The 26,974-nt window shown below is 37.9% G+C and overlaps 1 pseudogene; it reads left to right on the top strand.

Annotated features, from left to right (window-relative positions):
- Window positions 1-23,052, top strand: part of LOC132238857 (parafibromin-like) — a 109,097-nt pseudogene extending 86,045 nt beyond the window's left edge.
- The last annotated feature ends 3,922 nt before the right edge of the window (window positions 23,053-26,974 follow it).

Raw genomic sequence — 26,974 nt, 5'->3', positions numbered from 1 at the left:
TTTTAATTTCTATAATTTTAAGTTCTAAAATTCCCATATTATTTTTTATGATTTTTCATTTTTTTTGCTTACATTCTTCAACTTCATATTTAATTTCTTGAATATTAATCAAACTATTTTAGTGCTCATTTTTGCTAATTCCAGTAACTGAGTCTCCATTTAAGTCTCTTTCTATTATCTGGTTATTCTCCAAGGTATTGATCAATTCTTATATTTTTGAACAGTTAGGTGTTTTTTTTATCACAGACTGTGTGCATTTAAAAGCATGTAGAGAGAATTTGAAACTTGTGATGTTTATCTTCCTCAATAGAATACTTATCTTTATTTTGTCAGATGTTAGGATAGACCTGATTATTCTAATCTATTATGAAATGAGCTGGCTGGTAAACCCATGATACTTGCCAGGGTCTATCTTCTTATGTATGAGTTGAAATTTGCCTTTCATCCCTATTAACTACCAGTTCATGCCGGGGTCCAACCCCAGCGGGTCCAGGGGTCCCCAAAGGTGTGGACGGAGTCGGCGAAGAAGGAATGACATGGAGACAGCGTTCAGTTGATCAGCAGCCTAGCCAGGATCTCTAGCCAGGATCTCCAGCCAAGTTCTGGTCTGGATCTCCAGAGAGGTTCTGCTTCAGATCTCCAGCCAGGTTCAGTGTCCATGTTCTCTTGCTAGGTTCTCCAGCCAGGTTCTGTCTGAGATCTCCAGCCAGGTTCGGTCACCAGGTTCTAGTCAGGTTCTCTTGCCAATTTCTGCAGTCAGGTTCAGTCCAGGATCTTTTGCCATGTTCTCTCCAGCGAAGTTCTTCTGTCTCCAGGCTCCGTGTAGGTTCTGTCTTCTGAATTCTGTGTTCTAAGTTCTGAGTGTTTCTGTCTTGTTACAACTGTATTTATACCAGTTGATTCAATCCTATCAATCTCTATTACAAAGGTTAGGGTGTTTCTTATCTCCATTCCAGGGAGAAAAGATTATGTAGTTTAAGTATGATTGTTCGTAGTTAAAGTGATTAATTGCCCACCTGGCACTTAGTTGAGGGGTTTTATTCCCTCCCTAACTTCAGGGGAAAATCCCTACTTGGGGATTCAACCTTTCTCGGAGAGGTGACCTTGGTTAAAACACAGCGCCAAGAAGGTGAGCAAACATATTAAGAACCGTATGCCATATATGCCAGGTCCCTTGAAACAGCAAGGATGGACCTGCTCCCGGAAAATTCTCCCTTTTTTATTTTTTAAAAGCAAGCATTAAAAAGAAAAACCTCAAATGCTCTCTTATATCCATTTTAAGAGTAGGATTGGCGCTTTCCGCTATTACCTGAGTCCTGATCTATCATCCCAGGGAGAGCTTGCCAATCCTGTACTTTCCCAGGGTAGAAAGGCTGTAGTGGGGTTAAGGATAAGGCTCCTTGGGCCTACCTTCTCCCATGCCTCTACATTTACCTTTCCGGCACCTTTCCTTCCTCAGAAAAGCATGGACGTATTTCTTGTATAAAATTTCCATCTGACTGGGAGTAACCTTAACTCCTCTGCTAGCAAGCATATGTGTTAAAAGATCAATACGGAGTCTTTTTTCTTTAGACTCAGTATGGCACATCTTCTTAATCTAAAGATCAATACAGAGTCTTCTTTCTTTGGACTCAGTATGGCACATCTTCTCAAACTAAGGATCAATACAGAGTCTTCTTTCTTTGGACTCAGTATGGCACATCTTCTCAATCTAAGTTCTGTACTATCCACCTTCTTACCCTACTTATCCTCTATAGGGGGGTCTGTAGCACCCTGGTGGAGTCCTGTCCGTCCCGAGTGTGGGGGTTCTCAATGGGGGGGGGGCTTACCTAGGGGAATCCTTTTCCAGGTGTTCCCAAAGGTGTGGACGGAGTCGGCAAGACTATCCACCCTTTTCCTATGGTGGAGTCCTATCCGTCCCGAGTGGGGGGCGCTTACCTAGGGGTCCCTGTTCGGGCGCCAGATGCTGGGGTCCAGCGCCAGCGGGTCCAGGGGTCCCCAAAGGCATAGATGGAGTCGGCGAAGAAGGAATGACACAGAGACAGCATTCAGTTGATCAGCAGCCTAGCCAGGATCTCCAGCCAAGTTCTGATCTCGATCTCCAGAGAGGTTCTGCTTAGGATCTCCAGCCAGGTTCTGTAGCCATGTTCCCTCGCTAGGTTCTCCAGCCAGGTTCTGTCTGAGATCTCCAGCCAGGTTCGGTCACCAGGTTCTAGTCAGGTTCTCTTGCCAATTTCTGCAGTCAGGTTCAGTCCAGGATCTTTTGCCATGTTCTCTCCAGCGAAGTTCTTCTGTCTCCAGGCTCCGTGTAGGTTCTGTCTTCTGAATTCTGTGTTCTAAGTTCTGAGTGATTCTGTCTTGTTACAACTGTATTTATACCAGTTGATTCAATCCTATCAATCTCTATTACAAAGGTTAGGGTGTTTCTTATCTCCATTCCAGGGAGAAAAGATTATGTAGTTTAAGTATGATTGTTCGTAGTTAAAGTGATTAATTACCCGCCTGGCACTTAGTTGAGGGGTTTTATTCCCTCCCTAACTTCAGGGGAAAATCCCTACCTGGGGATTCAACCTTTCTCGGAGAGGTGACCTTGGTTAAAACACAGCGCCAAGAAGGTGAGCAAACATATTAAGAACCGTATGCCATATATGCCAGGTCCCTTGAAACAGCAAGGATGGACCGGCTCCCGGCAAGTTCAGTCTGAGTTTTTGCTTTTTCCTTTGACTTTACAGGCTTTTAGTCACCTTTTAAATCAATCCATGTCTCGAAGCTATAGCAGTACCAGTATAGGGCTCATCTATGTGGGCTATTTCAATTCTATATCTAGTGAAAAAATCCTTTAAGAATGAAGGGGAAATAAAAATATCCTCATATTAAAACAAAAACAAAAATTCCCCACAAACAAACAAAAAACTAAAATATTTTTCTCTACCAGATATACCTTTGAAGAGTGACTTAAAAGACTTCCTCAAACAGATATAAAATGATTAAAAAAGAAATTTTAAAACATTAACATGACACACTTCACACAATTTAATGTGTTTCCTCAATTCATTAACAATATCTTCTTTCAAAGCTCTGATGTGCAGTCATTCTTTAGTAACACTATTTACTTTGATATATACTTATGTGTGTGTTATTTAGCAAAGCTGATTAGTGAATTTGGGGATTGACCCTTTCATAATGACATCAATAAGAAAAGATGAGATGCTGAAAATTAGTTTCAACTACTGCAAGCTTTGAAAAGATGAAAAGTCTTGTAGCCATTTGACAATCCTTAATTTAATGGCTTATTAATGCTTTTATTTATTTATTTTTTACTTTACAAACTGGCTATTTTTCAATAGTTCAGAAATTTTTTCACATTACTTAATTTCCATTATAGCCTCTCAGCAACAGTATCAATCATACTTTTAAATGTAAGTTGAAAGAAAACCAAAACATTTGGATAAGTTTTTAGGAGAAAAAATGACAAGCACATTGAGTTATGTATGGGATAGTCATGTATGGAGCAGTCATGTATAAGACAGTTTTCTTTAAAGTATAATGTTGCAAGGATAGAACGTACCGGGGTTCTTGTCCCAGCATCAAGAAGGGTTCAGAAATCTGGAGAAGGGGCTGTGTGTAGATGACATAAGAATCCAGAGACTAATAAAGAGTCCGGAGACGAGATACAATTTTGAAAGGCATTGGGGGTCAGAGGACCGTCAGCTAAAGGAACTGAAGACTCCCTCCTTGTCTAGGACCCTCGCTTTTATTAACACAATTTGTCCTAAGGCAAGGTGGAGATAATACACTTCAAAGGGTACAGAAGCATTGTCAGTTTGGGGAATAGCCTACGGCTGTTCAGGTGTTTGGCCAGTAGGAGGCAATAACATGTAGATTAAGATTCCCTTTAATTGTCTGGCAGCCACAATCAGTTTCCTATTCAGGTTTGTGGAAATGCCTTTAGCCATTCCTAGATGATGACTACATGTGTGACTCAACCCTGTTGAGTCCCCAAGTTTCATCAACCTTTTGATGAAACTTGAAATTATGGCATGCTGGAATTGGTCTATGGCAAGAAGGTACTATTTGAAACCACATATAAATCTTAGCCCAAAAATATACCTCTTTGAAGAAAAAGATGAAGGGAATAAAATGTCATTTAAAACATTTTTGAATTTATTGAATTACTCTTATAAAGATTCACAACATGATCTTTCTAAACCTTCCCCCAAGATTTTCCTGTTCATAACACCCTTTGCAATAATCAGCAAGAATTACCCAACCTTTTCTCTTAGATCTCAAAAATGCTTACTCATCTCCAAGACTCTTCCCAAAAGCAGGCTAATAGAGAAGTTCTGAGCCTTTAGAAATAGACTGAATATGTTAGTGTGTAAATAATAGAAAAACATTTGTACTGTGTCTGGGATCGGGAAGAGAAATGTTAATGTCTGCAAAAACATATCTTTATTTTCAATTCATTGAATTTTAAATCTGACACACTACCTTGAGTTGTAGCCTTTTAATTTCTCTGACAATTTTTTTAAAAGTGTTTTCTTTAGAGAGAGAGGAAGGGAAAGGGAGAGAGAAACAGTGATGTGAGAGAGTGAAGCATAGCTTGGCTGCCTCTTATACATCTTCCAGGGATTGCGCCAACAACTCAGGCATCCATCAGGAATCAAATCAGCAAACTTTTGGTGCGTGGGATGATACCCAACACCCAACCAACTGAGCCGCATGGGCCAGGACTCTGAAAATTTTAAAGTAAATTTCCTACTTTTTTTCAGTTCCTCTTTTAAGAAAATGGTATTATACCACCATTGGAACTATAATCAAAGTCTATGAAGCTGGAGCCAAAAGGTATATTTTCCACAACAGGAATATTGCAATTTGATTTTCTTTGCAATATGGACTATAATGTGCTGTTTCCCTTTTATACTCTTTCTAGCTCTTCTTGAAATTGGAAATGGATATTCTATTCCTCTAGTTTCAATGAATATTAGATACCTGACTTTATAGACTTGTCACATTAAATCTATTATGTTGGTGACAAGGGGACAAAAAAATAGCCTGTCATGGTGAGATTATGAGAACATTAGTACTTAGTAAACTGTGCTTCTTTACAGAGCAATTTTCCCTGGTATAAGTAAGGAAAATTGCAACCTAAATATAGTCTGAAAGCTTTATGGGTGGTTTAGGTATTTCCAAATATAAGATATATAGGTAGAAAAGATGAGTTCACATTGGGGACCACATGGAGCTTGAAAAGGAATAATCTACTGGCTTGAGCAAAAGTGCAATTAAAAAAATCTAAAATAATAGAAATAATGCAAAATAAAAAGACTGAAGGTGACAGAACCAATTCAATGTTGTTGGTAACTTATTCCAAAAATATTTTGATTCTATTGTTATTGTATTTCACAGATAATAAAAAGAAATGTAGTGGAAAGCACTACATGAAAATCAGTATAAAACAACTAGATAATATCATGATTGCATATATATCTCTACTTAGGTCCGTATCTCTTGCATGTGTATAGGGTCTGGATGAAGACAGTTGGACCAGGCTAATGGTGAGCTCCAAGGACAGGTATCTAGCTGAAGTAAACATAGTAATAGTATATCTCATTAGCATTCTGATTTTTCTTTTTTAATATACATTTTTTACAGTTGATTTATTTTTTAAAATATATTTTTATTGATTTCAGAGAGGAAGGGAGAAGGAGAGAGAGATAGAAGCGTCAATAATGAAAGAGAATCATCCATTGGCTGCTTCCTGCACGCCCCCAACTGGGGATTGAGCCTGCAACCCGGGCATGTGCCCTAACCAGAAATCAAACCATGACCTCCTGGTTCATAGGTGGAGGTTCAACCACTGAGCCACGCTGACCAGACACAGTTTATCTATTTTTAAAATAATGGTTGAAAAAATTTAGTGAGCTATGAAGAGTAATTTTGACTTTTATAATGTACATCATAAAAAGAAAACCAAAATCAACTAATTGATAATTAGCTTTACATGCATATTTCATTTTATCTTCATATTTCAAAATATATTTTATATAATTTATAATAATATTCTGATTTTATTCCTTTAATGTAAATATATATGTATATATTAAAAATAACTAAAGGACATAGAATTCCACATTCTATTTAACTCATGCATACTTGTTAATTCCTTTTATAGAATAAACTTAAGAGCAAACAAAAAAGGCAATTTTCAGCTACCTCCTTAAGAAACATAAAATTATATTTCTAATTATTTTATATACTCCTTGTATAATAACTTATTATAACTTACCAGAAGCAATATTATTTGGAAATGCTCTACGAAAGTGTAATCTGATTCTCTTAAAGAGAAAACTATATAAAAGTTCAAAGATTTTCTCAAATATCTTTTTTAAGCTGGCCTGTATCTAGGGAGAAAACTTTGATGTTTGGGAGACAGTAGGGGTAAAAAAAACTTTTTTTTTATTGTGTATCCTTTGGTGCTTTTCTAGTTTTGTACCATGTTCATGTACTGTCTTTTACAATAAAAATAATAATAGTTTGGTGACCAATCCTGCAAACATTCTATCTTATAGTCATAATAAACTAAGCAAAATGGTAGGTTTATGAGTCAGTCAGAGAGGAAGAAGAGAGGGCTCCCCGAAGAGGAAGCAAAACATGAATTGTGACAGAATAAGAATAACCAGCAAGATGGTAGCTAGGATGAAGGTGAAAAGGTGATCTATGAGATATTCATAGAGGTAATGTTTTCTAAATAAGGCTAGCTACTCTATGCGAATTTGTTCCCGGTATTATTCCACCCTCCCCTCCACCTACATTGTATCAGGTTGTATTTTTCTAACTGCAGATGCTCCTTCAGCAAAAAGCGCCTTCAGCAAAAAGAGTGTTTGTTCATTGGATCATACCGGCTAAAAAATAAAGAACTAGAGCCCACTTCAGACGTCCAATGGTGCCTCCAAACATCTGCTCTGTTACCTTTGCCTGATTGGTCTGCTGTGTATGAGGCACTCAGAGATGGAATGTTAAACTTGGCTTAGCTGAGACCACATGACTATCCCTTGGATTCAGGCTGGAATGAGCTTTTCTGAAAAATATTGCCTAGGAGTGGGGAGTGGAGAGGACAGAGATAGCCATTGTCCAGTCTAATATAAAAATGAATTTTCTCATGTGACGTATGAAATCTTATCTGTATTTTTAAGAATTGGTAGCAGTCATGTTTTTTATAACATAGATTCTAGATGTGTTATTTTCACGATTGCATTAAAATTAGTGTTATTTGCCAGGTTACTTTCACATTGTTATGTGAAAAGTAAAATAGCTATGTTGTATGTTTAATTTTATTAGGGCTGCAAATAAATAGTTGTGGCATATTCTAAAAAAGTTCAAAACACAGCCAATAATTTACATTTTTTTCTTTCTTTTCCTTATTTAATTTCAATGAAAAACTTTTAATGATGTCAGATGTCATCAGCTCAGGAAATTGAATTTTCTGAGCTGACCTGGCCTTGTATATTGTCTTTAGTTCGGGAACCTATGGAGTAGTTTATCTTTTTGCCTATGGATGTCACTAACATGTACTAGCTCTGTGGCCTTTGATAAGTTCCTCCAATATATTTTGAGTATCAGTCTTGTTTCCTCTCAAATGTCAATTGCACTGATTTTTAATCATTATGTTGGTTGTTCAATGGTATTACATAGGCTTTTAAATAATTATCTCTTTATTCTAGAACAATTTTAGATTTGCAGAAAAAAATTGCTGAGGTATTACAAAGTTCCCATATTATTATCACCTTACAATAGTATCACACCATTGTCACAATGTACTTATTCCAAGATTCCATCCATGATACAGCATTATAGTTAGTTATTAGCCATCATTTCTTTGATTGCTCTTGGGAACTGAACTTCATGGTTATAGTTCCCTGCATATCTTTTCAGGGCTTGATGTTAGGCTTCATATCAGTAGGATTTGAGTAAACCTTAGTTTAAATGGGTCTCTACTTACATGATTTTGCTTCCTGCAACTTAGGACAAGTGTTAATGAGGCATTAGTAACATTTCTCCACTTCATTTAGACCAATTTCCAAAGTTTATCAGCACTACTTACTTTCTAGCTCCTGTGATATACTCTGAACATTATGGTGTTTTTCTCTGGTAAGTCTCAGGTAGTCACACTCCATTAACACTCAGCTCAGCCCTTAGCCATGGATTCTTAGTCCACACATGGCCTTTGGTATGGAACTCCATTCTGTGTCTCCCTTCTGTTTTTGCCATTTCAGCTTTCTGTTCTCTGGCACCTCCAAATTAGGGAAGAAAAACTCATGATTTTGCTACTAATTTAGCTGCCTCACTGTTGGAAAATTATCCCAAGCAGAAGGGTAGCTAAATTAGTAGCAAAATCATGAGTTTTTCTTCTCTCTGTACTTGTAGCCTTGTGAAGATCTAAAAGAGTTGTCTCATATTTTATCTAATTGTATAGTTGTTCATGATAGGATGTTTACTCCAGTACAATAATATTGCTGAAGTTAAAGTTCTTCAAGATTTTTTTTGATATTTTTATTATAGCATAAATATGTCTTAATATTGAGTTAATTCTAGAAAATTTTATGTATAAGTATATGTATGTGTATATATTGCATGTAGTTTGATTTTTCTCATGATCAACATAAAAAATGTTGGTTTGCTACACATATGTATGCATAGTCACTTATGCTACTTTACAGGAGAGCTTGTCCCCTTTGTGCAGAGGAAAATATTTTGCAATAGAAATTTATGTAATGTAGTCATATGTATGTCTTTATAGCAGTGCCTCTAGCTGACTGCAGAGTGTTTCTGATTCTCATACTTTATGTGAATTGAGGGAGGAACACGGTGGCTTCAAATCTAGCCTTAGGGTTGTGATTTGATTTCCATGTGAACCATGATGAACAGTGCCCAAGTGCCCCAGGGAGGAAGTGGACATTCCATTAAACCAATACTAAAGGAACCTAAAATAGGTCAGTTGCACCATTTGCAAATGTTTAGCAATTAACTCAGCTAAAATATAATATATGTGCAAACAGAATAGAGTGTATCACTCTTTTAAATAGTGTGTCAGATCTGCACATACTTACATGGCAAACCAAAGCATGTGATATACAAAGGTCATTTCCAGGGAAAAGATCTGTTGAAAGATTGGTTCTGCAATGAATATGAGCAGGAAACTTTCTGTTTATATAGACCATAAACAGGCTTTGAGTTTCTTATAAAAGGAAGATGTTATAAAGACCAGCTACTTTTTTTTTTTCAAAGTAGGAACTAAAGCCCCAGAAAATTAGGTGAAACCAAGTCCCATAAAAATTAAATAATTTGAACAAGGTCACTAAACTAATAAGTGGTAGAGTTGAATAAAGAGTCTAGTTTTATACTTTTGTATAATATGAGGCCATTCTCTGCTAGTCCCAATTTTCTCTATTTATTCTTACCAAGTAAGGATTGATCTGTTGATTCTTTAATTAATGTCTTCCCTGCAACTTGCTAACTATAATCCTTTTTTCCATTAGCCATTACTATTTCTCCCTGTTCTCTATTCTTTATTTATTTCTATCTTTCACTGATAAGTATAAAGCTATGCATATTTTTGTTGTTGTTAATTCAAGAGCTCATTACAACATGAAGAACAAATTTTATTTTAATATTGGGTCCTCTGGGATTGAGAGAGTTGAACAGAAATCTTTGGCTCAGACAACATTGCTGTGGTAGATCAATCTGCAACTGAATGGTTTTGTAGACCCAATTTACTGTAATTTATACACACTGGATCTTCAACATCTGGGACAGTCACTTATAGCTTCTCTGTCACTGGGAGAATCATGCTCTTTTTAGCAAATTGGCCCCACTGAAACCTATAGATCATGTTGATTCAATTAGGCACACATAGGCTCAGCCTGAGTCTATAAACTTTATTTTTAATTGGGTTTAAATCTCTTTCTTGTCACTTTTGCGCTGGAAGAAATGCAATGGAAATTCTAGTAGTTCAGAGGAAATTCAACTCTTTAATTAAAATGATTTAAAAAACAAATAAAATTTTAAGTTGCTATAGGTATGATATGACTATCTGAAAATATATATTTATATTTTGGAACTTGTTATTTGAGCTTTGGTACAAACTATATTCCCAAATGATTTTAATGCAGGAATGTTTTCTTAACACCTTAATGTTATTCTATTTATATATGTAAGTATGTGATTAATATTTGTACAATATAATATTTTTGTGTATGTTTGAAATTTGTTTCTAGAGACTAAAAACTTTAGACAAATACAACTAGGATGAATAATTAAGCTATACGAAGTCAATATAATGTGCAGATAGCAGAAGTAGAGTGTAGAACAACATAAGTGCTATGTAAAGGAAAAAAAAACCACAATAGTTCACAATTAGTAAAAGTTCTTCACTAAATGGATCAGTAAGATAATTTATTTTGGCAGAGATAAATTGTGTTTTGGGGCTAGGTCATTAGGATACTGGATACCAGACTAAGGAATCTGGAGGCTAATTTTTGTAAATTTTAAGCACAGAAGTGACATGATTAATACGATGCTTTAGAAAACACAAGGGATGGATTAAGAGGCCAATGATCTATGGTATTTAAATCTCATTTGTGCCGTGCAATTGCTAGTGGACAATATCTAAATTTGGGAGACGCTTTGTTTCACTGATAGAACGATGATGATGCCAATTGTTGGATAAGGGTTACAGGTACAAGACATCTTGCCATGGGTAGGACAACTTCAAACAAGAAACAAAAATTAGGGAAGCTAGTAACTGTTAATACCATGGGTAACAAAAAGGCATATCTACTGCTTTTATCATAGTGCATGAGATATACGTCTTGCTGGGAGAAAATAAATATGTTATATGCTAACTAATATCTTAACATATTCCCACCCAAGGATATGTTTTTATTCATTTTATAGAGAAAGGAAGGGGAGAAAGAGAGAGAGAAACAACAATCTGATAGAGTAACATGTGCCTGACTGGGGATCCAACCCACAACATGGGCATGTGCCCCGATGGAGAATCAAACCTGAAACCTTTTGGTCTTCTGTATGATGCTCCAACCAACTGAGCCACCTGGCTAGGGCTCTAGCAGTATATATGTAATTTCTCATAATAATAGATATAGTTTAGTGGGAAACAAACATCCTTCAAAATAAATACATATATAAATACATGAGCTATTTTCTTTTCTCATTCAAGGAAGTGAGTAGAAATACCCGTTAGAAGTAGGAAATCCACTCACCATAATTTGCATTATAAGGCAGCTTATCTGGATGTCTCACAAAGATTTACAAATCCAAACAAATCAAAACACTTGAAATTAGGCTATCAATTTTTAAGATGATTTGAAATTCAGACAGTGGAGAGAGTAGGAAGTTGAAGCCCCTAAGAACTGAAAGTACCACATAAAAATGTAGTCAATGTCTCTAGCTTCAGTCCTTAATAATGCAAATTGATGCGGCGATTTTGGGAAAAGCACAGAACGAAAATTGCACTTTATTAAAAGGCACTTCAACAAACCATATTAAGAAGCTCTTACACTGCCTGTCCCTCTTTTTGATTCTCGTAGGTACAAAGGTATAGAACCATTCTGGGAAACTAGATCACATTTGCATAGACATTAGAGATTAAATAAAACATCTTTCAACCAAATTGAACATCAGAAATCATTTTTAAAAAACAACATTGACCATAGCTTCTAATCAACACTATTTTTTGCTGTTGTCATTTAACTGAAAAAAAAAAATATATATATATATAAACGTATCTTAGTTAGGCAATCTTTTGAGCATTTATACCATTGATTGCTACAAAGGGACTTGGTAAGTGTGTGTAATTTCCCCAAATGTAAAAAAGGATGCTGCTATCCGCATCCTCCTCTATACAGGATGCAGAAACACACAGAGGGAGCTTGGTGAGGATCAAACTGATGATCCTTTAGGGGGGAAGTTGGGGGTTAATCGGGGGGATGAGGACACATTTGTAATACCTTAACTAATAATAATAATAAAAAAAGAAATAAATAAAATAAAAAATACAGAATCGATGGCACAACTTCATAAGAGTCCAATGAGATAAGTTTAGAATGCAGAGTCTGCTGTTCTGAAAGGCATCCATGTTAATTCAGATATACAACCAAATTTGAAATACAGTGGTTTATATTATTTCTATTTTTATTTCAATAAAATGTTAATATTGTACAATGGCATAAATACTTCTATTTATTTCCCAAATCTATTTCTGAACTATGAGTATTTGCTTATTTTCACTATAAATAGATAACAAGATTGCCCTTAAAATTATACTCAGAGCCTAGCCAGCTTGGCTCAATAGGCGAGTGTCAACCTATGAATCAGGAGGTTATGGTTAGATTTCTGGTCAGGGCACATGCCCGGGTTGTGGGCTCCATCCCCAGTATGGGGCATGCAGGAGGCAGCTGATCAATGATTCTCTCTCATCATTGATGTTTCTATGTCTCTCATCCTCTCCCTTCCTCTCTGAAATCAATAAATTATTTTAAAAAATTATACTCAGAAAAAATATATAAGGAATGAAGTAAATTTATGTTACTGTACTGTTTATGTCAATACATATACATTTCAGCATAATAATAAATATAATACTCTGAGAAAATTATTTATACAAGCAATGAAAGTGTCTCATTTTATGTATATAATAACTTACATGTTTTTAAGAACATTGGAATTTTGAGGTAGCAATAAATAGTTTAAAATATCACCTTTTGTGACATTAATGAAAGGCTTTAACAATTCCAGCTGGAGCTGGTAATGAGGTTGATATTTGCTACTTGTGGGGGCAGAAAAATAAAGTAATATGAGACAAAATAACAGGAGAAAATGATCAAATGTATTGTGTATGTACATATGGGGATTTCATAACAATATGAGACCCAAGGATGCATTGGGCAGTTGAGGCTAATATGCCATTGTGGACTAAAGAGAGAGGCAGGGATCAGAGATTTCAAAGGGAAAGTAGAAAATTTATAGGTAGATGAGGAAAGCAAACACATGGTGAACACATTCTTGCTTGGCAACCCAGAAACAATGGGACACAGAGTGGCTTTAACAAACAGGCTTGCTTGAATCCTCCTTGTGTGCAACACTTTATTCATACATGCTAAATATAATAAAAAGAACATGCTAAGGTTCCTTTTCTGAATAGGTTTTTTTGTTTTTCTTGAGTGTGTTGGGCTTTAAATATTTTCATCTCAAATAGCCTGCCTGCCAGGGTGGCACATTCTGGGCAGAGGCAACTTGGACCCCTGCATACTAAAAGGGAAGGAAAACATGATGATGATCAGTTTTAAATGCTTTATTTTATAATGTGAAAAAGCCTTTTTTTTCCTAAAAATCTAATGTTCTGTAAGCTGCCATCATTGTTGTATTTTACTTACAGTTTTTACTTAACACTGGGAAAATAAGTTTGAAAAATCCTTATTCAGTGTATACAATTTAATGACTTTATTATTTGGGACAACTGCCTTTGGACCAATGGACTCTTCAAGCAATTTTTTGTGTGTTAATTCTTGGATTAATAATACAAAATGATTTATTTACCTAGTCTTACAATCCTTTCATCAGTAATAGCTCTTAATATTTTATTATAAACTAGTGGCTCAGTGCACAAAATTCGTGCACTGGGCGGGGGGGGTTATCCCTCAGCCCAGCCTGCACCCACTCCATGGGACCCCTCGGGGGATGTCCGACTGCCGGTTTAGGCCCGATCCCCAAGGATCGGGCCTAAATCGGCAGTCGGACATCCCTCTCACAATCCAGGACTGCTGGCTCCCAACTGCTCACCTGCCTGCTGGCCTGATTGCCCCTAACTGCTTCTGCCTGCCAGCCTAATCATCCCCTAACCACACCCCTGTCAGCCTAATCAACACCTAACTGCTCCCCTGCCAGCCTGATTGCCCCCAACTTCCCTCCCCTGCCAGCCCGATCGCCCACAACTGCCCTCCACTGCCAGCCCAGTCACCCCCAATTTCCCTCCCCTGATGGCCTGATCTCCCACAACTGCCCTCCCCTGCTGGGTATCTTGTGGTGGCCATCTTGTGACCCCCTGGGGGTGGCCATCTTTGATCACATGGGGGTGGCCATCTTGTGTGAGGGCATGATGGTCAATTTGCATATTACATCTCTATTATCCTAGCTAATAAAAGAGTAATATGCAAATTGATTGTCACTTCATGATAAAGATGGTGGTGCCCACAGCCAATAAGGAGGGGATATGCAAATTGATGTGGAAAAGATGGCAGCAGCCGGAGCAGAGCAGGCAGGGGGCTTGGCTTCCTTGGTTGCAGGGACAGCCACCCTGGCAGGCCAGATTGATGTCCTCCTGGCTGCACCACGGGGGTTTGTGGATCTGAGCAGCTGCAGGCCTCCGGTGAGTGCATCCTCTCCTCCCTCCCTGGTGTGTGAACATCCCCCAGTGCACTGTCACCCACGTGCGCCTGCAACAGTCCCAGACCATGGTGCACACAAGTTCCCCCCCACCATCCACCGCAATTCCATCAACCCCAGCATTCCTAAGTCCCCCACAGGATGTGCCCGCATCCTCTCTGGCATGCTCATATCCTTTGGAGAGTGTCTCAGTGTTCTGGGTGCTGGGTGTGGGCACCTGTGAGATGACAGTGAGAGGGTGGAGTGGTGATGCCCTGTTCCCGCGGAGGCCAGTGAAGCAACGAGATCACCTCCGTGGGGCTAATGCAGGTGCTGAGGTGGGAGCAGGTGCAGACAGACACCCCTGTTAGGCATGGGCGGCCCTCACTGAGGTGCCTTTGGTCAGTGTTCAAGATCGGGAACTCATAGGAGGGGAGGAGTTCCGTCCTCTCAGCGAAACGGTGGGATAGCCAGCGTGACTGCAAAGGAGGAATGTGCACTTTGGGTGCTGGCACCCATGAGCGAAGGCTGCCCTGACTGAGCCTAGCTTGCTTGGGGCCTAGCGCACTCCTGCCGGGCAGCAGATGACAGGACATGCTTTTCCCAGTTAATGAGAGAAAACATTGATTCTCCCGCTGCCCACGAAGGTGGAAAGTGCAGTGGGAGACATGTGGGGAGTGAGCGAGGTTCCCTGTCTGGGGGTTCCAAATCCACAGTTGGTTCCTTTCATCGCTGACTAGAGATATACAGGGTGCCTCCCCAAAATGTATACACACTTTGAATACCTACTAATTCCAAGGGTTTAAGCATGAAAATAAAGAAATAACAATGGAGCTGTCATCTGTTAAAAGTGCGGGCACAAACCAACAGTTGGACATTCCCCAAGGGGTCCCGGATTGGAGAGGGTGCAGGCTGGACTGAAGGCCCCCCTCTCTCCCCCATGCACGAATTTCATGCACCGGGCCTCTGGTATAGGATAAAATACTTGGTATATAATCATTAGAGAACATAGTTATAAAATCACAACATCAATTAGTGTGTTTATAGTCTAAGTAGCAAGGAATGCATTACTGTTGTAATGGTCAAATTATTAATGTTCACTCACAATGAACTATGTTAAAAATTTAGGACATACTTACAGTTTTAGTTAATTTTCTATACCCAAGAAAAATAAAGGTAGATTTTTCACCATCCTGCTATTTATGTACTTTTAAAATGACTTTTTAAATTTAGAAATATGATTGTTGGTAATAAAATAAATTGAAGCTAGCAGTAGATTCATGTAGTATTTTTTCTACTACTAACGCTCGATGGGATTTGTGTGTTACTTTTCTTTTCTCGGCTACAATTTTACAGTGAAAAAATGAGCTGTTGGACCAGATTATATCTACCATTTCTCCCATCTTTAAAATTTTATGATTATGTGGCTGTGTGCTGGTATGCCAGGCAAACCAGAAAATTGTATAATATTCAGCAAGTGAGAACATATTGATTTTTTTCTTATTTTACAGATATGATAATGTTCATACTTTGTGATCCTACTATTCATCGCTGGATCATACTTAAAAACAGAACCCATACTAAAAACAGACCCCCTACCCAGGGGAGTGATCTGGGAATCTGAATTTCTATAAATATCAACTGATTCTTATGGTCATGCAAGTTTGAAAAACATTTATTTATGAAATCAGGCACCAGAAGTAATTATATGACATATGAGGAAAATTTGGGCTACAAATGACAGAAAAATCCAACTTAGATTGGTGTAAGCACCCTAAAAACAAAGACATTTTTTGGATAATTTAACTGAAAGCCTAGAAGTAAAATATTCTTCAGTCTCTAAAAATTCCAGGGCTCAGATAATGTCACGAGGGTCCAATTTATCTTTCTCTCTATCTGTGTGTATTGCTACATTGCTTTTCATTCTACTTTCCTCTATGTTTTATTTACTCTCATATATACAGTGCACACAAGAGCCTCAATTACAGGCTCCTGAATCTCCAGACTTGCTTTCATACTGTTTTTTTAAAAAAACTGGAATAAAGACATATCTCTATTGGTCACTCCATAAAATCCCTGGCACAATTCTAATTGCCTTTGATGGATTCATACTTCTGCACCTGAACCAGCGTTTCTGAGCAAAGTGAAATGCAATGCTCCGTTGGCCAAGCCTGCATCACATACTCATCCTGGAAACACCTGCTCCACATAAATAAAGTAGGATTAGATTGGAGAAGAGACCATTTCTTGAGGGAAAATAAGGTGTGAACAGAAGAAAAATTGATCTTGGGCAAGAAGACATTAACTATTTACCACACATGGGTAGATTGCTCTGAAAAGTGTTTACTGGTCTGAGGAAGTCATGAATCAAAGCTTCTTCAACCAGGTAAATGGAAATATAACTTGTTCTATGTTAGGTGCCATTTACCACTTCCCGTCAATACATTTTTATTCAGTTAGGTCCAAGTTCAGTGAAAATCATTCACATTCTCCAGTCCCTCCCAATGCTGCAGCTCTGGTTGTAATAACAACAACAAAAGTGAAAAAAAAGCCCATTTTGGGGTGGAAAAATGATGAAATAGATCCATTGGGAAAACATTACATTAGTTACATTTTGCTCTCAACATCCTGAGGATAAAGGTAAAATGCAAAAACACATGCCATTGTTGTTACATTCTAAAGAGCAAGACTTTTAACTTTATTTTCAAACTTTATTTAAAAATAACAACAGTAAATTTGTTTTAGTGTTAAATTATGAATGAGGGTATTTATTTGTTTTATTTACTTTTTATCTTTCTTTTAATTGAATGTATTGGGGTGACATTGATTAATAAGATTATACAGGTTTCAAGTGTACATTTCTATGATATATGAACTGTATATTGCATGTGTGTCTGCCACCCAAAGTCAAATCATCTTCCTTCATGATGATGGATTATAGATTTTTAAATTCTCAACAAAACAACATCAAATCCAATAAAGCCATATAAAAAGAGGATGATACTTCATAACCTAGTTAGTTTTATCCCAGGAATGCAAAACTGATTTAACAATAAAAAATCAATGTAATCTGCTGTATTAACAATAAAGAAGAAAAACCATATGATCATACCATTTGAAGAAGTGAAAGAATTTGACAATATTCAATATTCATTCATGATTGAGTTCTCAGCAATAAAGAAATAGAGGAAACTTCCTCAAACTATTTGGGCATTATTATAAGACATCCATTATAGCTAAAATCTTTTATTTTTTAAATTTATTTCAGAGAGAGGAAGGAAAAGGAAGAGAGAGATGGAAACGTCAGTGATGAGAGACAATCATTGATTGTCTGCCTCCTGTATATCCCCTCCTGGGATTGAGCCAGCAACCTGGTCAAGTTCCCAGACTTGAAATCAAACTGTGGCCTCCTGGTTCATGGGTTGACTCTCAACCACTGAGCAACACTGACTGGCCTATAGCTAAATTTGTATTTGTTAAGTTTATTCCCAGGTATTTGATTCTTTTGGGTGCAATTGCCAAATGAATTTTTTTTTTCCATTTCTTTTTCAGAAGTTTTGTTTGGTATCCAGAAAGGCAATGGATATTTGCACATTGATTTTTGTATCCTGTAACTTGACTGTATTTGTTTATTGTTTCTAAAGGTTTTTTGGTGGAGTCTTTAGGGTTTTCTATATACAGAATCATGTCATCTGCAAAAAGTGGCACTTTAACTTCTTCCTTCCCTATATTGATGCCTTGTATTTCTTTCTCTTACCTTATTGCCTTGGCTAGGACTTCCAGCACTATGTTGAATAAGAGTGGCGAGAGTGGACAACCTTGTCTTATTCCTGATTTTAGAGGAAAACCTTTCAGTTTTTCACCATTGAGTATGATTTTTAAACTTGTTATGAAGCAAGCTATTTCCGTTCAGTTGCTTTTACAATTTAACATGTTTGTGTGTGTTTTTGAGTCACACCAGGCACAGGTTAATTTTTTATCTGCTTGCCCTATTAACAAAGATTCTGAGTCAGCAGTGCTCCAGCATGCATCTTTTATCAAGTCCACAAATGAATGATGCACATCACAGTTTGGAAATGTTGTTTTAGTTAAAACTTTAAGCCTAAATTATGCAGCCTACATGGTCTAATATTGACTAATTACAACATAATTTATATACAACATTTTCATGATGGGATTAATAAAATGCACTAAGCTTTAATTATCAAAGAGACAATTAACTTCTGAGAAGAAAGATGAGCATCTATTAAGAAAACCATTCTACTGCACTCTTTTCTCAACCATTTCTTCCCCAAAATCTCATTTATCTTTATCATTAAGGAATATGATGTTACAATATGCAGATAATTTTTCTCAGAATTTTAACCACTGACAATTTATGTAAACTTGGTTTTAGGGAAATATCCACAATAAATGTGAGGAAAGAATTTAACTCTTCCTATTGTTCTTTTATATATATATATATATATTCTTTTGGTTTTCTGCCTGACATAAGTAGTCATAAGAGGCTCTGGCTGGGTAGCTCAGTTTGTTGAGCATTGTCCCAATATGGCAAGGTTGTGGGTTTGATCCCTGATCAGGGCACATATAAAAATCAACCAATGGATGCATAAGTAAGTTGAACACCAAATCAATGTTTCTCTTTCTGTGTTTCTCTGTTCCTTTCTTTCTAAAATCAATCGGTCAATAAACAAAGTAGGTATAAGATAAGTGCTAAGAGAATCACAGATTTCATCATGAAAAATTTAGGCAATGAAGGTTCAGAAATCTGTGATGTACCAACCCAGTCTCAAAAAGAGAAATTCCTGAGAACACTGAACTGTGTTCTTTAAATTACATTTTATTTTGTAAGTAAAATATTATAAAAATAATAAACAAAGATGATGTTGGAACCAATTGTGTAGAAATAGGTTAATCCATGAGGAAAATAATGCTGCCTTTCAAAAGTAGCCGAGGCGCAAACTCAACACTGTCATCCATACCTGCTCAATGATCTAACATAGGACTGAGCACCAACTCATATGTCAGAAAAACCCTGAAATGTCTAAACAAGAGGTAAATTCTTATGGCAGTACTTTTCTTCTGTATAACACTGCTTCCTACAAAATCTCATTTATCTTTATCCTTAAGGAATATGATGTTAAAATGTGCAGATAATTTTCCTCAGAATTTTATGTAGGTTACTTTATTTGAATGAGTTTCTTTTCAGAATGCACAAAAAAAATAAGTTTTAAGTTAAGAAACACCAGTAAGGCATTACATAAAAAATTTATAGAATTATAATTAATTTATTTTAATAGAAAAAAATGTATTTTGATGTTTTTAGTTTAGATTTCTATGGTTCATTGTCTTTCTCTTCCCCTCCTTCCCTTTTCCTCTCTCTCTCTCTCTCTCTCTCTCTCTCTCTCTCTCTCTCTCTCACATACACACAGATATAAAAAACACACAACTGCTAATTGTTAAGAAAAGAAGACATAAGGAAGGCCAAGAGACATATGAGAACATGCTCAAAGTCACTAATCATTTGAGAGATGCAAATCAAAACAACAATGAGGTACTATCTCACACCTGTCAGAATGGCTACTATCAACAAATCAACAAATGACAAGTGCTGGTGAGGATACAGAGTAAAAAGAACCTTCATGCACTGCTGGTGGGAATGCAGGCTGGTGCAGCCACTGTAGAAAACAGTATGGAGTTTCCTCAAAAACTAAAAATGGAACTCCCATTTGACCCAATGATCCCACTTTTAGGAACATATCCCAAGAAACCAGAAACACCAATCAGAAAGGTTAAAGGGTATATGCACCCCTATATTCATAGCAGCAGAATTTACCATTGCTAAGATTTGGAAACAGCCTAAGTGCCCATCAGCAGATGAGTGGATTAAAAACCTGTGGTACATCTACACAATGGAATACTATGCTGCAGTAAAAAAGAAGGAATTCTTACCATTTGCAACAGCATGGATGGAATTAGAGAGCATTATGCTAAGTGAAATAATCCAACTGGAGAAAGATAAATATCACATGATCTCACTCATTTGTGGAATATAATGAACAATATAAACTGATGAACAAAAACAGATTTAGAGACAGAGAAGCATTGATAAGACCATCAATCCTCAGAGGGAAGGTAGGGGAGGGTGGGGGTAAGGGGGAGAGATCAACCAAAGGACTTGTAGGATGCATATAGGCCTAATCAATGGACACAGCCACCAGGGGGGGTGAGGGTATGAGTATGGGGGTGGGGAGGCAAATGGGTGATAAGGATACATATGTAATGCCTTAATAAATAAAGGAAAATATTCTTAGAACTCTATTTAACACACATAAGATTGAATTTTCTTGGAATAAAAATAATTTCACTTAAAAAGCTCAAATCTAGGCATTTCAGATTGCATGATACACACTCATTTTCTTGATCAATTTTTTTAATATACTCCAAAGTTGTCCTAGAGCTCTGCCTAGCTTTGCACTCATCCTTCAAACACATATGCTCTAAATTATTTTTATTCTTTTGGTTGGTAATTTCATTTCTATTACAGAAGAGAAAGAAGTTGATACATCTCTTGACAAAGTGAGAGTTTTCCACACCTATCATTCTACTCTTTCCTCAGGCCCTTCACACTCACTAGTCAGATATTAGTTGCTGTCTGCCAGACATATCCAATCATATTTTTTATCTGCCTTAAAATTGGAACTTGAAAGAACTTCTAGAGATTTGTATTAACTATTTATTTCAATGCTTTCAGAACAACTTTCTATTTTATCTTCAATGCTCATTTTATCACTGATGTCAACTGTTGGTTACGTGTCTCTTTCTAAAAAGATATAAATATGCAAGTTCACCACAGAATTATATAGAGATAGAATATCTAGAGATATTCCATCTCTAGAATATTATAAACAATATCATGCTTTGAGTATGAAAATTACATCTACATTAGCAATCTCATATCTAACTTCCTATACGGCATTGTAACATAATTCTAGCAAATATCGCCAGCTAAACACCCAGGAACTCCACTGGAGCTTTCCTCACAAACCTGTGCCAGTTCCACAGGGCGTCTGATGAAGTCAGTTGTGGCAACTGTAATTGCTCTAGCCAAATCTTCAGAATCATCCATTCTTTCAGAAAATGTTCTTTGTTCTCCTTCAAGGTATCTCGTCCAGCCACCCACATCATGGACTCCGCTGCATCTTGTCTCAGCCACCCACCCAAGTTTGAGCGAATAACTGCCGTAGCCACTTAACTAGAATCCCTTCTCCAGCTCCTAAAGCATCAGCGTTGGCAAGTACGGACCGAAGCGCCCGTCTAGAAATAGGGATTCAGCAATCTATTCAAGTCAAAGGAGCTACAGATGAAGTTTTAGCAGAAGCAAAGAAACCACGAACTGAGGATGAAGAGTGTGTGCGCCTTGATGAAGAGAGACGCGCTGCCCGCCTGGAGGGTCACAAAGAAGGGATTGTCCAGACCGGACAAATTAGATCTTTGTCCGAAGCTATGTCAGTGGGAAAAGTTGCTGCAATCAAAGCCAAAGTTATGGCTAAGAAATGATCCACCATCAAGACTGACTTAGTTGATCACATAACCGCTCGCAAACAGAGGAGTTTTGTGGGCGTTGAGGTAGATGTGACCGGGGTATTGTTGACAGAGGGAGTGTGGAGGACACGGACAACTATCCTACAGAGCAAGGGAAGACCTTTTCCAGGGACATTTGTGCAATTCTTCAGCCTGTGGAAGCCAGAGAAGAAGGACGTGCGCCTGAACAGCGACGAGCCCCTGTGGCTCCCACATTGTGTACCAACCAGCCTAACCCAGCTGCCTACAACATATATGACCAGGAAAGATTCAAAGGAAAAGAAGAAACGGAAGGTTTCAAAATTGACAGATGGGCACCTGCCATGGGATGACGCTGAAGTCTGTGACGGAGGGTGGGAGGACCCTGAAGACTCAGACTCCCGGCACAGCCAGTACCGAGACCGGTTTCTCAAGCAAGACCTCCCCTAATCAGAAGAAAGGTTCTCAAACATCTTTATCATAACCCCTGCCACCTCCACCTCCTTCATAACCATGCTGAATGCAAAGGACCTTCTGCAGGACCTGACATGTGTCCCATCGGATGAAAAGAAGACACAGGGCCGCCAAGGAGAAAATGAAACTCTGACACAGAGGAAAGACCGGTGCAGCCGAGGGGCACCGCGCCCAGCCTCACGGTTCCCTGCAGAGTCGTAGACCAGCCTCTGACGCTTAGGCCTCAGGACTGGGGCCGGGTCGTGGCCGTCTTCCTGCGGGGTCCCCCGCGTGGCAGTTCAAACGGTGGCCATGGCTTTTGCGTGATGGGTCACCAGTTGACATGTTTGCAAAAATGAAAGCCTTCCATCTCAAATATGATGAGGTTCCTCTAGACCCCAACATTCAGAAGTGGGACGTAACAGGGTTAGAGCTCGGCTTTGCAAACGCCACTCGGACAGACCGGTTTTCTTAGGCTTCTGGGAAACGCTGGATAGGTACACGGTGAGGCATAAATCCCACTTGAGATTCCGAATCATGTGGTTTCCCCGTCTGGAAACCTGGATTAAGAAGCGTAGATATACCTTCATCTGAAGACTGAGTGTCAAGCTCTATGAATTTATTAAAATCTCACAGATGAAGAAGGTCACGGATGGAGTAAAAGATCTCGTCCGATGCTTTTGTGCTGCAAAGGGATCATATGACGCCTGTCATTCATAAGCACACTTTTTGCCCTACAACTATTTTTTTTTTAAATATTAGCCTTCTAGTCTGTAATGGAAATCGTATGTTTTGATATAAGTTTTTTTCTCCATTGGTTAAACTAGCATTACTTAAAATATGTTTCTTTAGAAAAAAAAAAAAGAAACTGAAAAACTAAAAAAAAAAATAAAAGTATGACAAGTTTTCCATAGCAACTGAAGAATTAATTTTATTCAATTGAAATTTTGTTTGCATTTTAGGTAGATTAATTCTAGGAATGAAATGCTTACTTCAATAACCCTAATGTGATATAATAGAAATTCATTTTGCAAATAAACACGACCTAGCTTGTAACAAATTTTTTAATTTATTTTATCTTTTGAATGTCAAAATATTTTTAAAGTTAAAATGTTTTTCAGTTGATTATAAACATGAAGGACTTGGGACATATATTCTATATTGTTTTTTTTTACAATGTCAAATCTATGATTTTAACTTATTACACTTTTGATAAACATTGCCCATTAGCAAAAAACAATTTATTTTACTTGGTATTATTCTTCCAATTCATTTAACAAAATATTTTTATCTTATAAAACATTGATATGATCACATATTTGGCATGATTATTAAAAATTTCTCTTAAGACAGGTAGTAATTCATAACATTGACTCTGGTGTAGATGAAAGATAAATGTCACTTTTAGATACAAATATATTTTTAAATAAAAAACTCATTTTCAATATTTCAGTGTGAACTACACATCCACATTAATTCATTTCTGTCTGTTCTTCACATACACAGACACTTACTATATCTCTTTATTCTTTATGCAACACCTGACATGTTAATATATATTCTACAGTGCACAGATTCATTTAGTCATGGTTTCTTGAAAATATTACACATTGCTACCATTTATTAGAAATTATAGTTTGTCTTTTCTGCTCCATAGGCCTGCATCAAAAATGAATAAATTAAACCTATATGTGGCTTCCTTCATTTTTCAATTTGTCTAATAACTCGTTTTTCTATGAAAGTGTGCAGTCATCTATAGTCTGATTATTAAGAGCTTCTTCAAATTGCTAACCATGAACATATTGACTTATTTAAAAATCTTTATTGTGACTCTTGCTCATGATCACATTCTGTAGATTCCAGTGTTGATAGAAATATGCTTGCTTCTTTTTTTAATGTTATACTTGGCCTATACTTAGATCAGAAAAAAAAAATCTGGAAAGTAAGGATTGTATAATTTATTAAACAACCCCTGAAATATAATGCTTTAGGGTGAGGAGTGGTAATGATATAGAAGCTTATGCTCTTATTGCCTTTAATCCAAGTTACCTCCCAAGAAGATTGAAAATTTTTTAAGACAATCATTTTATTTATTTATTTATTTTTAAACATATATATACATATATATTTTTATTTATTTCAGAGAGGAAGGGAGAGGGAGAGATAGAAACATCAATGATGAGAGAGAATTGTTGATTGACTACCTCCTGCAAAGATTGGAATTTTAAATTTATTGCAATTAGTTGCCTTATATAATAATCTACACTAATAAAAGAGAAAAATGCAAATTAACCATCACTTCACCACTCTGCTACACCCACAAGCCATGCCCACCAGCCAATCAGGAGTGAGTATGCAAACTAACCCAATTAAGATGGCAGCAGCCACAGAGCTGGAGCGAGCAGGAGGCTTGGGTTGACCCTGGAGATGGAGGAAGCCAAGCTTCCCGCCTGCCCTGGCCAGCCCTGGGCTCCACTCAAGCCTATAAAGTTTTAATTATAGAAAATAAATAAATCCCAGATACCTGCTTCCAGCCCACCCTGGCCTCCGCTCAAGGAGACGCTGAAAAAAGAAAAAAAAAGAAATAAAAGGAGAGGCTGGGAGCTTGGGTCCCTGGGGGCATGGCCAGCCTGAAAACGGCTATCAGGCCCTCACCCAGGCTGGCCAGGCACTCCAGTGGGCCCCCCACCCTGATCTGGGACACCCTTCAGGGCAAACCAGCCGGCCCCCACCCGTGCATCAGGCCTCTATCTATATGAATAAAAGGGTAATATGCTAATTAGACTGGGAGACCTTCCAGGAGACCTTCCAGACGTTCTTCTGGACAAAGCCATGGTGGCGGGGCCAAGGTAGAGGCAGTTAGAGGCCAAGAGGGGAGGGCAGTTGTGGGTGATCAGGCTGATGGGGAGCGGAGCCATTGGGGGAAAGCAGACCAGCAGGGGCGCCAGTTGGAGGTGATCAGGACAGCGCGGGGGGGGGGGGGGGATTTGGAGTTAGCAGGCAGGCAGGGGGGCAGTTGAGGGTGAGCAGGCCAGTGGAGAGGGAAGGTGGGGGCAATCAGGCCAGCAGGGGAGGGCATTTGGGGGCAAGCGGGCTGGCAGGGAGGTCAGTTGGGGGAAAGTACACTGGTACGGGGGGCAGTTGGGGATGATCAGGCTGGTGGGGGGCATTTGGGGGTGAGTAGGCCAGTGGCAGGGGGCAGTTGGGGGCGAGCAGGCCAGCAGGCAGGCAGGTGAGTGGTTAGGAGCCAGCAGTACCGGATTATGAGAGGGATGTCTGACTGCCGGTTTAGGCCCAATCCCTGTAAACCGGCAGTAGGACATCCTTCAAGGAGTTCCAGATTGAAGAAGGTGCAGGTTGGGCTGAGGGACAACCCCCTGCCATGCACAAATTTTGTGCACCGGGCCACTAGTGTTTTCATAAAAATCATGACTAAATCTTTTTGAACACAAAAAAACTTGAACATGCACATGTGCACCAAGGTACCAAATGTTGCAAATAATTTAGTAGATTAATGAACCTCTAAAGTAAATCTGTGGATACTATGGGAGTCTAAAAAACTCAGTGAAAGACCATTGAATTAGGGTAAGCAATACGGCATTATAGTATACTTCAGACTGGAAGGAAAGCTAGGATACATTTAGGTAGAAGCTATTTGGTTGTCAGGGCCAATGACCTAGGGGTCATTTAATACCTATATGAGCAAGTGTCACAGATTCTCTTCAATTCTGGGCAAGACATGGTGTTCTAAAAAGGAGTAAGATTTAGGGAAAGAGTTAGAGGACTTGGATAAATAAATGGGAAAAAAACAATTAAGTCAGGTAGGCCCAAACTAACCTACAAATTCAATTCTGTTTGATAAAAGGGTTAGTTTCAGGAAATACAACTGGCAAGAATAAGCGAGGAAGAAGTTAGTTCTCCCTTCTGTGACCCCAAACATTAAAGGCAAAAGATGAAAACTAGTGCTTCCAGTTAAATTATCAGCAGCAAAGACATTAATACCATAACAGGGCTTTTGAAAATTTTATACCATAATAATATATCTGTGAGTTCAGTAACAAAAAAAAAATGTGTTTGTATCCATATGTATTTAATTTTAAATTATCTTTTATTTTATTTTTTATTGTTTACACTATTACAGATGTTCCCCATTTTCCCTCCTCCATTCAGCCCTCTCCCTACCCCCAGCCTTCACCACATTGTTGTCAGTGTCCATGAGCTATGGCTATATTCTTTGATAACTCAGTTAATTTCATTTTACAAAAGTCTTAATGATAAAACCATTACATTGGAAATTAATAATAAAAATATTTTTTTCACCACAAATAGCTTGAAGAACATCAATCTGAAAGGAATTAAACAATCCTAGGCACCTAGAAAATCAAGGGAGTAGGGCATGTTTTCTCTGTTAAAATTTAACATTAGAAATTGTTGAAAATGTTAAAAGTACCTAGTAACTTCTAATTCAGGTACAGAGCAACAGAATGAATGTAGCATTTGTAAATTCCTTGCCATT

Source organism: Myotis daubentonii, chromosome 7, assembly GCF_963259705.1.
Source record: "Myotis daubentonii chromosome 7, mMyoDau2.1, whole genome shotgun sequence".
In the NCBI taxonomy this organism is placed as follows: domain Eukaryota; kingdom Metazoa; phylum Chordata; class Mammalia; order Chiroptera; family Vespertilionidae; genus Myotis; species Myotis daubentonii.
The sequence above is the reverse complement of the archived record's forward strand: the minus strand, read 5'-3'. Positions and strand labels throughout refer to the sequence as shown.